Source organism: Salmo trutta, chromosome 14 (assembly GCF_901001165.1).
Source record: "Salmo trutta chromosome 14, fSalTru1.1, whole genome shotgun sequence".
NCBI lineage: Eukaryota > Metazoa > Chordata > Actinopteri > Salmoniformes > Salmonidae > Salmo > Salmo trutta.
In genome coordinates this window covers 35,802,897-35,819,252 of record NC_042970.1, presented here as the reverse complement: position 1 = coordinate 35,819,252, position 16,356 = coordinate 35,802,897, and the positions used below count along the sequence as shown (strand labels likewise).

Here is a 16,356-nt window from a genome sequence, read left to right as displayed (position 1 = left end):
ATGGAGTAAACAATAAACAAGCCAATAACACAATAAACAAGTCAATGACACAGTAGAAAAAGAATAAAGTCTATATACAGTGTGTGCAAAAGGCATGAGTAGGTAGGCAATAAATAGGTCATAGGAGCAAATAATTACAATTTAGCAGATTAACACTGGTGTGATAAATGAGCATATGATGATGTGTAAGTAGAAATACTGGTGTGCAAAAGAGCAGAAAAGTAAATAAATTAAAAACAGTATGGGGATGAGGTAGGTAGATTGGGTGGGCAATTTACAGATGGACTTATGTACAGCTGCAGCGATCGGTTAGCAGCTCAGGTAGCTGATGTTTAAAGGCCAGCGGGCCGCCAGTTGGGGAACCTTGCCATAGATTAAAATCAAATAACATTTTATTCATCACATGCTTTGTAAACAACAGGTGTTCCCTTCCCAACAATACAGAGATATTTTGTTGTTGTAATAATAGAAAAGAGAAACATGTAATAAAAGTAATAATAGACACACAATGAGTGACGATAACTTGGCTGTATACAATGGGTGCCAGTACCGAGTCGATGTGTAGAGGTACGAGGTAATTGAGGTAGCAGCAGTGTATGTGATGAGTCAAAAATGTGTACAAAAAGTGTCAGTTCAGGTAGCCCAGGCAGCTATTTGGTTAACTATTTAATGAACTATTTAGCAGTCTTATGGCTTGGGGGTGAAGCTGCTCAGGGTCCTGTTTGTTCCAGACATGGCGCTTGCTGTGTGGTAGCAGAGAGAGCAGTCTATGACTTGGGTGGCTTGAGTCTTTGACAATTTTTAGGGCCTTCCTCTGACACAGCCTTGTATAGAGGTCCCGGATGGCAGGGATCTCAGCCCCAGTGATATACTGCACCATACACACTACCCTCTGTAGCGCCTTGTGGTTGGATGCCAAGCAGTTGCCATACCAAGCGGCGATGCAGCCAGTCAAGATAATCTCAATGGTGCAGCTGTAGAACCTGTTGAGGATTTGAGGGCCCATACCAAGTGTGTTGGTGTGTTTGGACCATGATAGATACTTAGTGATGTGGACATCGAGAAACTTGAAGTTCTTGACCTGTTTCACCAGAGCCCCTTCAATGTGAATGGGGGCGTGCTCAGCCCTCTGTTTCCTGTAGTCCACGATCAGCTCCTTTGTCATGCTGACGTTGAGGGAGAGGTTGTTTTTCTGGCACCACACTGCCATGTCTCTGACCTTCTCACTATATGCTGTCTCATTGTTGTCAGTGATCAGCCCTACCACCGTCGAGTCGTCGGCAAACTTAATGACAGTCCCTTTGTAATCCATGATCATTTGCAAGTCCTGCCACATCCGACGAGCATCAGAGCCGGCGTAGTAGGATTCGATCTTAGTCCTGTATTGATGCTTTGCCTGTTTGATGGTTCGTCAGAAAGCGTAGCGGGATTTCTTATAAGCGTCCGGGTTAGTGTCCCGCTCAATGAAAGCGGCAGCTCTAGCCTTTAGCTCAGTGTGGATGTTGTCTGTAATCCTTGGCTTTTGGTTGGGATATGTATTTACGGTCACTGTGGGGACGACGTCGTCGATGTACTTATCAATGAAGTCGGTGACTGATGTGGTACACTCCTCAACGTCATCGGATGAGTCCCGGAACATATTCCAGTCTGTGCTAGCAAAAGAGTCCCACAGTTTGTCATCCGCTTCATCTGATCACTTCCACATTGAGCTTGTCACTGGTACTTCCTGTTTGAGTTTTTGCTTGTAAGCAGGAATCAGGAGGATAGAGTTATGGACAGATTTGCCAAACTAATCTGGTATTGGCGATACTATCTTCGCTCTCGATTTTTCGGCCAAACGTATCTTCTAAAATCTCCTCGTCCAGTTGCAGGTGGTTTGTTTGAATTTAGAAAATGCTCCGTTATTAATACAAATCAAAACATGTTCTACATGAGGTAATCCAACGATGTGTACGCCACCATCTTGTCTATTTCAAATCTTCTCTCATTGATTGAGACAGGTGGGTCCACCCCAAAGTGCTGCATGACATAATGACACTGACCTGAGATGGGATGGGGAGTGTGCCAAGGAAGCATGTGGTGATGGAGGATATGGAGAGAGGGTTGGAGAAGCAACAGCTGTGCTGGAATGCGATGAATATGGATGATAGTTTTCATGATATGGGTCGGAAGGACGAGGGTCAAGGACCTGAATGGTCTGTAGTGGAAAGTGTTAGGAAAAAGAGAGACCATGCTACTGAAAGCAGTTTAGCTTTTAGCGAAGAGAGTGTGAAGAGAGTGAAGGTAGGGAACAAGAGTAATGATGTGTCAGAGTGGAAAGTTGTGATGATGTTTGATTAAACAATGCCGTAAAGAAAGAGATAGGTTAAGTAAAACTAGCCCGGTTCATTGGAAATGGTAGACTGTTAATATTCTGTGCTAGCCGTGCTCAGTAAGGGAAGTAGATCAAAAGCCATGTCCCTGGAGCTTATGCTAAGTTAAAGCGAGTCATGTCTGGGGTCCCACTGTCCATAGATGATATTAAAGAAAGTGTGAAGGGAGGCAGTTGAAGGATACACATACATTGATAGTGAAGGTGGATGCAACGTTTTTGGGTATTCAGGAATAAACAGCTATAACATTGCAGGGAATACTGACTGAAGATGATCTCCCCCCTACCAGGACCCTGAGCCTGTGTAGGGATGTGATTTGGATTGGACTATGACTGAAGGAGTGGGATTAATTATTTATTTTTGTATGATGTTGTTTTATTTCCCCTTTCCGAAATGGCTTTTGTATTTTTCTCAAGTTCATTACCTGTACAGTAGGTGGAGTCATGTACATTAAATTAGTGTGAACACCATTATGAGCGAAGAAGAGAACATTTGAAATAGACCAGATCGGTGGCGTGCTCATTGTTTGACTACTTCATGGAGCAAAATATTTCTTTATTTTAATAAGGAAGCATTATAAAAAATCATCAAATAAAACACCTGCAACTGGACACGGACATTTTTGAAGATACATGTTTGGCCGAATACAGAACGAAGATAGTATCACCAATACCAGGTTAGTTGAAAAATCTAGGGCAACGTTTCGTATAGGCAAACCTGTAACGTCCAGTAAAGAATACCAAAAATCTGGTCTCCTGACTCTAGTCAACCAGCCCAAGCAGTTCATAGATGTTCAATTGTTGGTGACCAAAACAATCATATACATTTTTTTTTAAACAGACATGCCATTACAAGATATCAAACAAATGTGGGAAGGCTCAGAGGCCACCTCTCACTCTGCAATCCCCTGCCGACACGCACAACTGTGACCAATCAGGGATCATATCAAGCCGGCTACCGACACTCTCAGAACACAACCTAGTTTCTGCTGCCCTCTAGGCATTGGAAGTGTACTGTCTAAAAACTCTAGGCGGTGCCCAAAACACTTAGTAGGAGGGGAGTGGAAGGGGTTTCTAGAGGCTAGTTAAATAGATCTTATGATTGCCAAAGTAATAAAGCACAGTGATGGCAACCAAAGACTAGGAAAGACAACCAGACACAGACATAACTGTGAGAAAGGGAAAACCTTGTCTGCTTTCCTAGTTTCAGTCAAGCTATGTCATACCGGAGCAACTAGCATTCAGAGAAACCAGGAGAGCAGAGTGGGATTATTCACAACAACCATATTATTGTTGGTTGATGTTTTCCATCTCGACACTGTACGATGGAATTGGAATAGAGACACCAGAGGTTAGATAAGTGGTTTTAAAATTCTGTAGAAATTAATGTTCCAGCACCAGATCAAAGGTTGTTGTAGGGGGATCCCATTCTGATTTTATGTGTGGGTCATCTCAGGTCCATAATGTACCTAACCTTTATTTTATTAATCCACCTGGCTGTTACTAAACTAGTCTTACACAAAGGCATGATGTCACTGTTTCACGAGCTGTGTTTTTGTTATCCATTTAACGGGTTATATATACAGTGCCTTCGGAAAGTATTCAGACCCCTTGATTTTTCCCATATTTTTTAGGTTACAGCCTTATTCTAAAATTGATTAAATATTTTTTTTCCCTCATCAATCTACACACAATACCCCATAATGAAAAAGCAAAAACAGGTTTTTAGAAATGTTTACTCATTTATAAAACTTAAAAAAATAGAAATATCACATTTACATAAGTATTCAGACCCTTTACTCAGTACTTTGTTGAAGCACCGTTGGCAGCAATTACAGCCTTGAATCTTCTTGGTATGACCCTACTAGCTTGGCACACATGTATTTGGGGAGTTTCTCCCATTCTTCTCTGCAGATCCTCTCAAGCTCTGTCAGGTTGCATGGGGAGCGTTGCAGCACAGCACTGTTCAGGTCTTTCCAGAGATGTTCGATCAGGTTCAAGTCCGGGCTCTGGCTGGGTCACTCAAGGACATTCAGAGACTTGTCCTGAAGCTACTCTTGCATTGTCTTGGCTGTGTGCTTAGGGTTGTTGTCATGTTGGAAGGTGAACCTTCGCCCCAGTCTGAGGTCCTGAGCGCACGTGAACTGGTTTTCATCAAGGATCTCCGTTTATCTTTGCCTCAATCCTGACTAGTCTCCCAGTCCCTGCCGCTGAAAAACAACCCTACAGCATGATGATTCCACCACCATGCTTCATCGTAGGGATGGTGCCAGGTTTCCTCCAGACGTGACGCTTGGCATTCAGGCCAAAGAGTTCAATCTTGGTTTCGTCAGACCAGAGAATCTTATTTCTCATGGTCTGAGAGTCTTTAGATGCCTTTTGGCAAACTCCAAGAGGGCTGTCATGTTCCTTTTACTGAGGAGTGGCTTCTGTCTGGCCACTCTACCATAAAGGCCTGATTGGTGGAGTGTTGCAGAGATGGTTTTCCTTCTGGAAGATTCTCCCATCACCACAGAGGAACTCCAGAGCTCTGTCAGAGTGACCATTGGGTTCTTGGTCACCTCCCTGACCAAGGCCCTTCTCCCCCGATTGCGTTTGGCCGAGCGGCCAGCTCTAGGAAAAGTCTTGGTGGTTCCAAACTTCTTCCATTGAAGAATGATGGAGGCCACTGTGTTCTTAGGTACCTTCAATGCTGCAGAAATATTTTGGTACCCTTCCCCAGATCTGTGCCTCAACACAATCCTGTCTCGGCGCGCTACAGACAATTCCTTCTACATCATGGCTTGGTATTTGCTCTGACATGCACTGTCAACTGTGGGATCTCATATAGACAGGTCTGTGCCTTTACAGATCATGCCCAATCAATTGAATTTACCAGAAGTGGACTCCAATCAAGTTGTAGAAACATCTCAAGGATGATCAATGGAAACAGGATGCGCTTGAGTTTAGGGTCTGAATACTTATAGATTTCTGAGGATTTAAATGGTTTTTTTTAATCCATTTTAGAATAAGGCTGTAACGTAACAAAATGTGGAAAAAGTCAAGGGGTCTGAATACTTTCCGAAGGCACTGTATATAAAAAAAATACATGCTTGATTGTAAAAGAAGTTCTAAGAAATTATGTTTAGAATGTTCAGCTCTATTCACGGAATCGTGAAATTGGTGGTGGACTGCTGGTCTTGATAGAGGGAGGGAGGTATGGGGAGAGGGAGAGTCAGACAGAGAGAGACAGAGAGAGGTGGATATTATTGATTATATTATAAAAGGTTTATAAAATGTATTATGAAAATAGATTTGGATGATGTGTTTTGACTGGCAGAGCTCCATTTCCTACTACTGTAATTCTACTATGGGGGTCAGTATGTTATATACTGTAAAGGACATGTAATTCAGATATGCAACCCAGTTCCCCCTGCCTGGATCATCAGCTGATCATTCAGTGTATTGGTTTGGGCCTCCTAATTGCTCCGAAGCCCTTCGGGAAACGTGTATGTCAGTGTTACTACAAACAGATCAACCACCCCTTCTTTGGTTGAGGCAGTGGTACATTCCTGCATGTCCCAATGCTGAAGCCTTACCTGGATGTTGCGAGAACGGCCTCATTACAGCAGAGATAGGGGGGTAAATGGGATCAGGGTTGGAGAGGGATTAACCTCCTAATGGTGCTCTATATAGAGCTTTGATGGTGTAATCCGCACAGTGACCACAGATTCAGCACAGCCACTGTAAGAACAAGTTCAATCTCTCTTCTACTGTACCACGGCTGAAAGAAAAGGACAGAGAAAAGACATAAGGGATACAAAAATAAAAAGAAGAGACAATAAGCTTTATAATATAGAAGGAAATCTACTACTGAGGTTGACAAGCCATTAACACCATAAGAACAAGGATAACAACACCATAAACAGCAGAAATTCAACACTACAGGGTGCCAAAAAGACACAAATATGACTAAGGGAAAGGTAAAGATTTCTCTCTCTTATCAAATTACTATTTCAAAGCTGATGTGAACAGAAATTGGTTGTTGTTCTGAATTTCCAATTCCAGACATTATATGTGGTTTTCTCTCTGATATACTATAGAATATCATCATAGACTATAGTCTAAAAACGAGAGAAAGAGAGACAGACAAATATTTCTCTATTTCTCAAATGCTACGCTCATTCACTGTAAACAAGTCTCTGGTCGTGTTCCCCTGCTCAGACGTTGCATGCATCAACCAATAGTTGCGTGCCACGTCATCGACTGTGCCGTCGGGCACAAGATTGCTATAACCTATGATGTGGTTAGCTGATATGTAAAATACCTATCCAGGCGTTGTAAGATCTGGCATGCGTCAACAACGCCTGGGCAGAGGAACGCGCCCTATATGTCGGCCAAACTAAGATGGCTGCCTACTGAAAGTATCCTAATCCTTATCCTATCCTAAACACTGATGAAACATGGAGGCTTGTTTACACTGATACAGGCCTCTACATGTAGCCTATCTGGATTATCAGTGGATCGCAAGGAGTTGAATGCATGAATAGAATCATGTATAGAATACATTATAGCAAGTTTATAAATTGTTTATCCTTCACATGTTATCCTTCACTTGCCCATTTTGTCTTATAGCAGCAAAAGGAAGTTGAGTTGAAAGAAGTTGAGTTGGATGAAGTAAGTTTTATGTTATAAGAGAGCAGAGCCGGCTCTAGCCTTTTGGGGGCCCCTAGCGAGATTTGGTTGGGGGCCCCTCCCACCTCACGACCTTAAACATGAGTCGATAGAACATTAGTTAGTTTCAAGCCATGCTTCATGGCTATAGCTACGTATGTTTCCATGAACTTGTCCCGAGATTTTTTGTCAATGTTTAGAAAGTTTGCATAGAAAATTGATGTAACAATTGCCTGCTACGGTGCGTTTCCATTTAACTATCTCGTGTCAATAAAAACGGCTGGATGTTCAGTCCTGGCCAAAAGTTTTGAGAATGACACAAATATAAATTTTCACAAAGTCTGCTACCTCAGTTTGTATGATGGCAATTTGCATATACTCCAGAATGTTGTGAAGAGTGATCAGATGAATTGCAATTAATTGCAAAGTCCCTTTTTGCCATGCAAATGAACTGAATCACCAAAAAACATTTCCACTGCATTTCAGCCCTGCCACAAAAGGACCAGCTGACATCATGTCAGTGATTCTCTCGTTAACACAGGTGTGAGTGTTGACGAGGACAAGGCTGGAGATCACTCTGTCATGCTGATTGAGTTTGAATAACCTTCAAAAGGAGGGTGGTGCTTGGAAACACGTGCCGTCATCATTGCTTTGCACAAAAAAAGGCTTCACAGGCAAGGATATTGCTGCCAGTAAGATTGCACCTAAATCAACCATTTATCGGATCATCAAGAACTTCAAGGAGAGCAGTTCAGTTGTTGTGAAGAAGGCTTCAGGGCGCCCAAGAAAGTCCAGCAAGCGCCAGGTCCGTCTCCTAAAGTTGATTCAGCTGCGGTATCAGGGCACCACCAGTACAGAGCTTGCTCAGGAATGGCAGCAGGCAGGTGTGAGTGCATCTGCACGCACAGTGAGGCGAAGACTTTTGGAGGATGGCCTGGTGTCAAGAAGGGCAGCAAAGAAGCCACTTCTCTCCAGGAAAAACATCAGGGACAGACTGATATTCTGCAAAAGGTACAGGGATTGGACTGCTGAGGACTGGGGTAAAGTCATTTTCTCTCCTTTTCCGATTGTTTGGGGCATCCAGAAAAAAGCTTGTCCGGAGAAGACAAGGTGAGCACTACCATCAGTCCTGTGTCATGCCAATAGTAAAGCATCCTGAGACCATTCATTTGTGGGGTTGCTTCTCAGCCAAGGGAGTGGGCTCACTCACAATTTTGCCTAAGAACACAACCATGAATAAAGAATGGTACCAACACATCATCCGAGAGCAACTTCTCCCAACCATCCAGGAACAGTTTGGTGACAAACAAGGCCTTTTCCAGCATGATGGAGCACCTTGCCATAAGGCAAAAGTGATAACTAAGTGGCTCGGGGAACAAAACATCAATATTTTGGGTCCATGGCCAGAAAACTCCCCAGACCTTAATCCCATTGAGAACTTGTGGTCAATCCTCAAGAGGCAGGTGGACAAACAAAAACCCACAAATTCTGACAAACTCCAAGCATTGATTATGCAAGAATGGGCTGCCATCAGTCAGGATGTGGCCCAGAAGTTAATTGACAGCATGCCAGGGCGGATTGCAGAGGTTTTGAAAAAGAAGGGTCAACACTGCAAATATTGACTCTTTACATTAACTTCATGTAATTGTCAATAAAAGCCTTTGACACTTATGAAATGCTTGTAATTATACTTCAGTATTCCACAGTAACATCTGGCAAAAATATCTAAAGACACTGAAGCAGCAAACTTTTTGGAAATTAATATTTGTGTCAGTCTCAATACTTTTGGCCACGATTGTAATGACGTCACACATAAAAAAAATTAGTTTTTGCAAAAACCTACAGTGTTTCCATTACCCATTTAAGTAAATTGTGCATAAATAAATTGGTGACAGCTTGTATGCCCTCCCACCTATCTATTACATGTCTCAGGTATGTTGAGAAAGCAATCAGAAAAGCAAGGCAAAGCAATTCAGGCGTTCTTGAAAGTCTGGACAATCCTTGTCCTGCAAAGAAACTTAATTGTTGTAGTTGAAAAAAAATATTATGTGAGCAGTAGGCAATTAGAATGAATTATGGAGCGGAGCTTTATTGTGACGCGATGACATCACATGCCCTGCGTACCTTCAAAATTATTCAGCAACCATCATTTATTTAAAAAAAAACAGTTTCCATCATCATTTGTCGCAATAAAGAAAGTCAGACAAAATAAAAATCCCCTCCTGTGAATAGATAAAAATGTTGTCGATCTTTAGAAAATGTCTCTTATATTAGATTTTCTTTTGCGACATTGCTTTTGTCAAGTAAACCTGGGTCAATGAAAACCTGACAGTTGTCACGCAGTGACTGACATAACAAGAGGAAAACTGCATATGCACTACCAATTATAGAATTTTTGATTTGTGTATTCTACTATTCAGACTTTCATCCATCCATAGCCTAAGAGTGTCTTCCATAATTATTATATATTATTTTATTAAGTCAGGGGCCCTACACGTGACGCGTGATCCGTGAACAGGGCGAGCCGGCCCTGTACGAGTGAAGTGTTTATTAAAAGTGTATTTCAGTTTGATTCTACATACAGTGAGCTCCAAAAGTATTGGGACAGGGTAAATGTTGTTGTTCTTTTGGCTCTGTACTTTAAATGATACAATGACTATGAGCTTTAATTTGAGGGTATTTTCATCCATACCAGATGAACCATTTAGAAATTACAGCACTTCTTGTATATAGTCCCCCATTTTAGGGGACCAAAAGTATTGGGACAAATTCACTTATATGTGTATTAAAGTAGTAAAAAGTTAAGTATTTGGTCCCATATTCATAGTACGCAATGATTACATCAAGCTTGTGGAGTCACTTTTATTGTAAATAATAATAGAATATGTTTCTAAACACTTCTACATGAATGTGGATGCCAACATGATTACAGATAATCCTGAATGAATCTTGAATAATGATGAGTGACAAAGTTACAGATGCACAAATATCATACCCCCAAGACATGCTGACCTCTCACCCTTGCAATAACAGGGGAGGCTAGCATTTTTTGTGGGGTATTATATTTGTGCATATCATTTCGAATCCAAAGTGCTGGAGTACAGAGCCAAAACAACAGCAACATTGTCCTTGTCACAATACTTTTGGGCTCACTGTATAAAGACTGGTATCTCTGACCATTTGTGTATCTCACCATATCCACAGCTGGCTCCAAGGACAGGCAAAGAACACCCACCCAGCTATGAAGAGGCTACTGCAGGTAATAACAAAACGTCTTTGTATCTCAACTAGTCAGTTACACAGGATATCCCCTTCTATCAATGGACACCTTTCTGGCTACAGTATGCAGTGGTCTTCTTCAGCCGACGCACACCAACCACCTTACTATAGAACAAATACAAATGGGCAGCAAAGGGGGATACCTAGTCAGTTGTACAACTGAATGCATTCAACTGAAATGTGTCTTCTGCATTTAACCCAACCCCTCTGAATCAGAGAGGTGCGGGGGGCTGCCATAATCAATATCCATGTCATTGGCGCCCGGGGAACAGTGGGTTAATTGCCTTGCTCAGGGGAAAAACTACAGATTTTTTTACTTGTCAGCTTGGGGATTCGATCCAGCAACCTTTCGTTTACTGGCCAAATGCTCCTACCCGCCAGGCTACCTGCCGCCAACATTTTAGCGTGTGATGTAACCAGAGTGGCAGGTAGCCAAGCGGTTAAGAGCATTGGGACAGTAACCGAAAGATTGCTGGCTTGAACCCTCGAGCTGACTAGTTGAAAAATCTGTCAATGTGCCCTTGAGCAAGGCACTTAACCGTAATTGCTCCTGTAAGTCGTTCTGGATAAGAGCGTCTGCTAAATGACGTAACATGTAAATGTCAGTGTTGAATCTTTACACATCTGCTGTTTTAACAAGATGTTTAACTCTCTGTCTTCTCTCCCTGTCAGATTATGAGGAGATGCAAACCCAGTTCTCTTGGGATGACCAGGCCATCAGGAGGATCTTCATCAGAAAGGTACTAAAACAGCGAGGGACAACCTGAACTTACAAGAACCACTCGTCCAATAAGAAACACTTGTTTTCGTCTTCCGTTGCAAAATGTTTTGCCACGGTGAAGCCAAATGAATATGATCCAGATAATGATATTAATGTAACTGAGCTACATGCATGATCTAGCATGTAGTATAGTATTTGAGGGTGTATCTGGGCCGTCCCCTCTAATTCCACCTCTCTGTATCCTTATAGGTCTATGCCATCCTGATGATCCAACTCTTAGTGACTGTGGCCATTGTTGCGCTCTTCACATTCTGGTATGTATCATATTCAATACATTGCAAATATATCCAAAACATAAATATCCAATACATTTGATGAAGATGAGTGTGTGTGCACTCTACATAGTGTAACACTCTCTCATTTCTCCACAGTGCACCAGTGAGGTTCTACATTCAGACACACCCCCACCTGTACATGTGTTCATAGTAAGTGACAACTAACATCTTGATTGTCCTGACTTTTCCTCACCTAGACAGTGAATCCCAGACCAGCGCCTCACCCCTACCAACTTGCTTGCAGGGCCCTCCGTTGTCACGTGTTGCTGACGAAACTCTGAGGTTGACTTCAAGATTGGTGAGGGGATCAAATAAACCCATCAACTTTGGGACACACTCGTGACTTGAATGATGGAATTCATGTTCGACATATCAATAATAAAATTAGCAGGACTTTCAAATTAGAAAATTCCTCCTGTTACAAGATATAAACCTCAGTAACAGTATTTAATTAAGGATGTATTTCATATTATTCTAAATCAGACACAAAGAAATACAAGCCTCCATTATTTTGTGTGAAATTGCGCAAACTCAAAAACAAATTGCTGCGTTATGGGATACCACTTCGCTCAGCGTAGCCAGATAGGAAGAGGCAAAGCGAGACATTTTACTCGACCCAAAATCCGTTCATGAAAATAAGCCCACGAAGTGAGGAGTTTTTCTATGGAGGTCAATGAGAGTGCCGAATTTGGTCAACAAAAAATGTAATTGCTAATTTGCTACGTGAGGCTTATTTGATCTAATATAAGTTTCATAATGGTTAGGTTATTAAGAATGCACTGATATAAGTGGACGCACGTGGTATTTCCGGATCTTACCCAAAAATTACTTTATATCGGAGTCCCGCCTGCATTCCTTCTTTGAGGACATGTATTTCCATTGTTAGCGCGGTCACTCAAATATCTTGTTAATATAATAGACAATCTTTAGTGTAGCTAAGTCGGTTGAAGTGCTATCTGAGGGTCTATTAGCCTGGCTGACGTGACTCATAGCACCCGGAGAGCTCACACACTGGTCTGGACAGGAGGCCTACGTAAATGCAGTATTCGCTCAGAAATTGAGCCGGCACATTGATTTGTTCTCTCAAATATATAATACATATACATTTTTCCTCGGGTGTTGAGACCTCTGGTTGTTTGGATTTGAAAATCCAGCCATTGTAATGGAAGGGGGCAGTGCGCTGGGGCTATGTGGCTGTGCATATTAGTGATGTGCAGGTCAGCTGTTTGTTCACCCACACCCGCCGGCAATTGCTAATAACCCATCCGCAACTGCCTGACTATATGTGATAAAGTGAAAATCTGAGGCCTGACCCTAACCTGCAAATATAGAAAAATGCGCAGTACAGTCAGATGCGGAACTATTTTTTGACAGGCCTTTTTTAGATAGGCCTATGTTTCTGCTTATCATTTCTGACATATGGTAGGCTATTTGTTAGTCCACGTGTCTATAATTAGATAGATCTCTTCTGGCATTACTTGTTGAAACCCTTTCTCACCAGAATAATGTAATGAATCGATAGATTGAATTCTCCAGTCTAGTTGACACTGGTAAAGTTCGCTTTGTCTTTCCTATTTCGTCTCTGCTTCTTGCCTGTTATGAGTCAACCCGAGCATCACTAGTGCCTGTGGGTATTTTAGTGAGACAGACACAGAGGAGCACCAACCAGTAAAAGCACAGCACCCTTCGTTATCGACGCATCACGGCAACAACATCAAAACAGCCTTTCCAGCCTCTGAAGTTAGGAGGACTTCGAATTAGGTGTTGGCCAGACTACTAATTAGCCCCTACACCCTCCATCATTTTTACACCCTCTCAGGTTTAGGAGACTTGTGCATATGCCGGCTGCGCGCATGAACACGCAAATGGTGGGCCGATGGGGAAGGGGGTGATTAGCTATGTAATTGTGTTAATAATGAACTGGTTTCTTTTTGCTTTTCAACAGCATGATGTTCTTGGCCACCTACATCGCATTGAACTGCTGTGGTGAACAAATCAGGTAAGAGTTTCCCTCCTATGAAAATTACAATCTGGGTAGTACACAGCACTTACATCAAATCTTGACAGTCATATCAAAAAACAGATGTAATATTCACTAAATCAAAAAGTGAATGTAGTTTTAATACACATGAACACCAACACTTATTACACATTAAGCAGGTGTATGACACAGTAAGGTATTTATAACATTATTCCTAGATAATGGTTGTGATCGTCCATTGTAAATGATAACTTGCAATACTATAGAGTGAATTCACCAACCTGAATTGTCTGTATCTCTATAATAGGAGACAGTTTCCCTGGAACCTTGTTCTGCTGGCTCTCTTTGTGAGTATGATGAGTAACAAATATTAAACAAATAGAGAGAATAGCATGTGCTCAATACTCTCCCTACCTGTCTGTGTTCTGTCTGCTCTCAGACTCTCAGCCTGGCCTGCATGATGGGCTTTGTGTCCAGGTAAATGACTTGTGTTAATTGTGTGTGGGGGGGAAAGGAAAAGGGAAACTGATACCCAGTCAGTTGCACAACTGAATGCATTCAACCGAGTTAGTTGGGGGCTCAAATGTTGACATCAATTATTTATGAAGATAAGAATGAATTAACACATCTATCAACATCTACACAGGATGGGTAGGATGAATGGTTGATGGATTAACCAACTCTGTTTCTCCAGCTTCTACAACACCAAGTCAGTGGTCCTGTGTCTAGGCATCACTGCTCTGGTGTGTATGTCTGTCACCATCTTCAGCTTCCAGACCAAGGTGAGAAAAATGACCCCAATCACCACACAAGCTTCCTACTCATTGAAACAAAAACATACCGATAACATAAATAGTCATGAATGAAATGAGTATGTATCACTAGGGCCAGGAGTTTTACTTTACCACATGACCTGACCAGGAAAAACTCCTAACCCTATGTATCAGTGCAAACTTATGTTAAATTGTTTTCTTTTGATAAAATGAATATGCTGCAATCAGATAGATCATGTGTGCATTTTAACAGCACACCCCTATTCTCTCTCCCTTGTTTCCTGCTGTAGATTGACTTCACCTCCTACCAGGGAGTCCTGTTTGTCCTGACCATGGTCATGCTGTTCTGTTGCATCATACTCTCCATCGTCATCCCCTTCGGATATGTAAGTAGCACGTCTGCCTGCTTAGCTTCCATTAACCACTGACACTGTAAATAAGGACAATTAGGTCACATGATAGTGTAATGAGCATGTATACCTTTCCAGAAGGCGATAAGAATAGTTGTGAGGGACTGAGTGCGTTTATATATAGAGTGACGGTAAGGCTTTTGGCCCTCACTTGCCCTATTTGGGTGGGTAGAGACTAACATGTACAATAATGATCAGTCCTGGGTATTCCTTTAAAGGGATAGTTCGAGATTTTGACAAATAATCCCTTTATGTTATTTCCCAGAGTCAGGTAAACTCATGGATATAATATTTACGTCTCTGCGTCCATTATGCAGGAAGTTAGAGGTAATTTTGTGAGCTTCCTGCATACTGGACACAGAGACATAAAATGGTATTCATGAGTTCATCTGACTCTGGGGAAGTAGATAAAGGGCTTCATTACCAAAATCCCAAAGTATCCCTTTAATCTTGTGAGATGATTATAAGCCAGTGTCTTTCCTAAATTGGTGGCCTATCGTCCTTAGGACTGTTTGATAAAATTCTTACTGTCCGACACAGGTGCCCTGGTTACAAGCCATCTACGCTGTGATAGGAGCCATCCTCTTCACTCTGGTGAGTGGCAGATATTCAACACGCATTCATCATTGGGAAGGCCCAGACTTTTTCATGGTCAAGGTCACATGGTCAAGACAAATTCCTGGCCCTAATCATTGGGTCACAGTCTGTAGCGAAATGGTTTGAACTCAACTCCCCCCCCTCCACTCTCTCTTTCTCTCTTAGTTCCTGGCGTTTGACACCCAGCTGCTGATAGGCAACAAGTGCTACACTATGAGTCCAGAGGAGTACGTCTTTGCCACCCTGAACCTCTACCTGGACATAGTAAACCTGTTCAGCTTCCTACTGTCGTGTTTTGGAGGGGGCCGCGACTGATAAATCTGTCTACCCGTCTGTCTCTCAATCTGTTGGGAAACAAAAACATCTATCAAACTAGATGTCTATTTCTCATTTGGACCACATGGGTGTTTTGGCTCGCTACACTCCCTCAGCCCAATCTCCCTCAACCTTAGAACTTAAAGTGGCACTCCAGTCTCCTTTTCACCTCATTTAACACCCGATTTACTGAACAAAAGGCACATCTCAATAGGTTGTCCAGTTATGTCCTACTCCTTAATGTGTAGTTATGTCTAAAAAACACTATTTTTCTCAAAACATATATATTTTTTACCCTTTATTGTGTGTACTTTACTGTATTTATACTTGGGATATCGCTTTTCAACAGTTAAAGTAAAAAAATAACTGGAGGACGTCTTTAAGAGCTTCTTTCATTTCTGTCTTCCTCTCAAACAACCCTGGCTCTTCTGTGATAGGATAAAAATAGGATATTTCTCAAGTACCATAGTCGCTTGTCCTGACAGGCTGTTTACCTTTAAATTGAGCAGCTGGCCAGCGAACACACAAGATTTGGTTCTGGGTGCCGAGATTGCATACCTCACCTTATTTATGGAGAACAGCTGGAGAGTAGGTCAGCTTTGGGAAACAACAAACCTGGCCATTACTTAAAAGGGCACTTACAGTAAGTAAGTAGTGTGTTTGTCTTCTGCTCTGTGTTAGGAAATGATGGTTACAAAAGTACATAACGATAAATAGCATTAACATTTTGAGTCCCAGAATGTTGGTGACACTGATCTAATACTAAAACAGTATAATACTTGAACTTATTGTTCTTTCTAGTCTTCAGGGAAACTGATTTCTGGCTCTTGTCTGTCATCAACTCAGCTCAAAGAAGAAAAAAAACAAGTAACCATTGATACTGTATCTTTAAAGCATGCTATCTTTCTGTAAATATACCTC

At 41.9% G+C, this 16,356-nt stretch overlaps 1 pseudogene; it reads left to right on the top strand.

The window, feature by feature from the left end:
- The first annotated feature begins 5,987 nt into the window (after positions 1-5,987).
- Positions 5,988-15,446, top strand: LOC115207923 (protein lifeguard 2-like; annotated as a pseudogene).
- Positions 15,447-16,356: the final 910 nt, after the last annotated feature.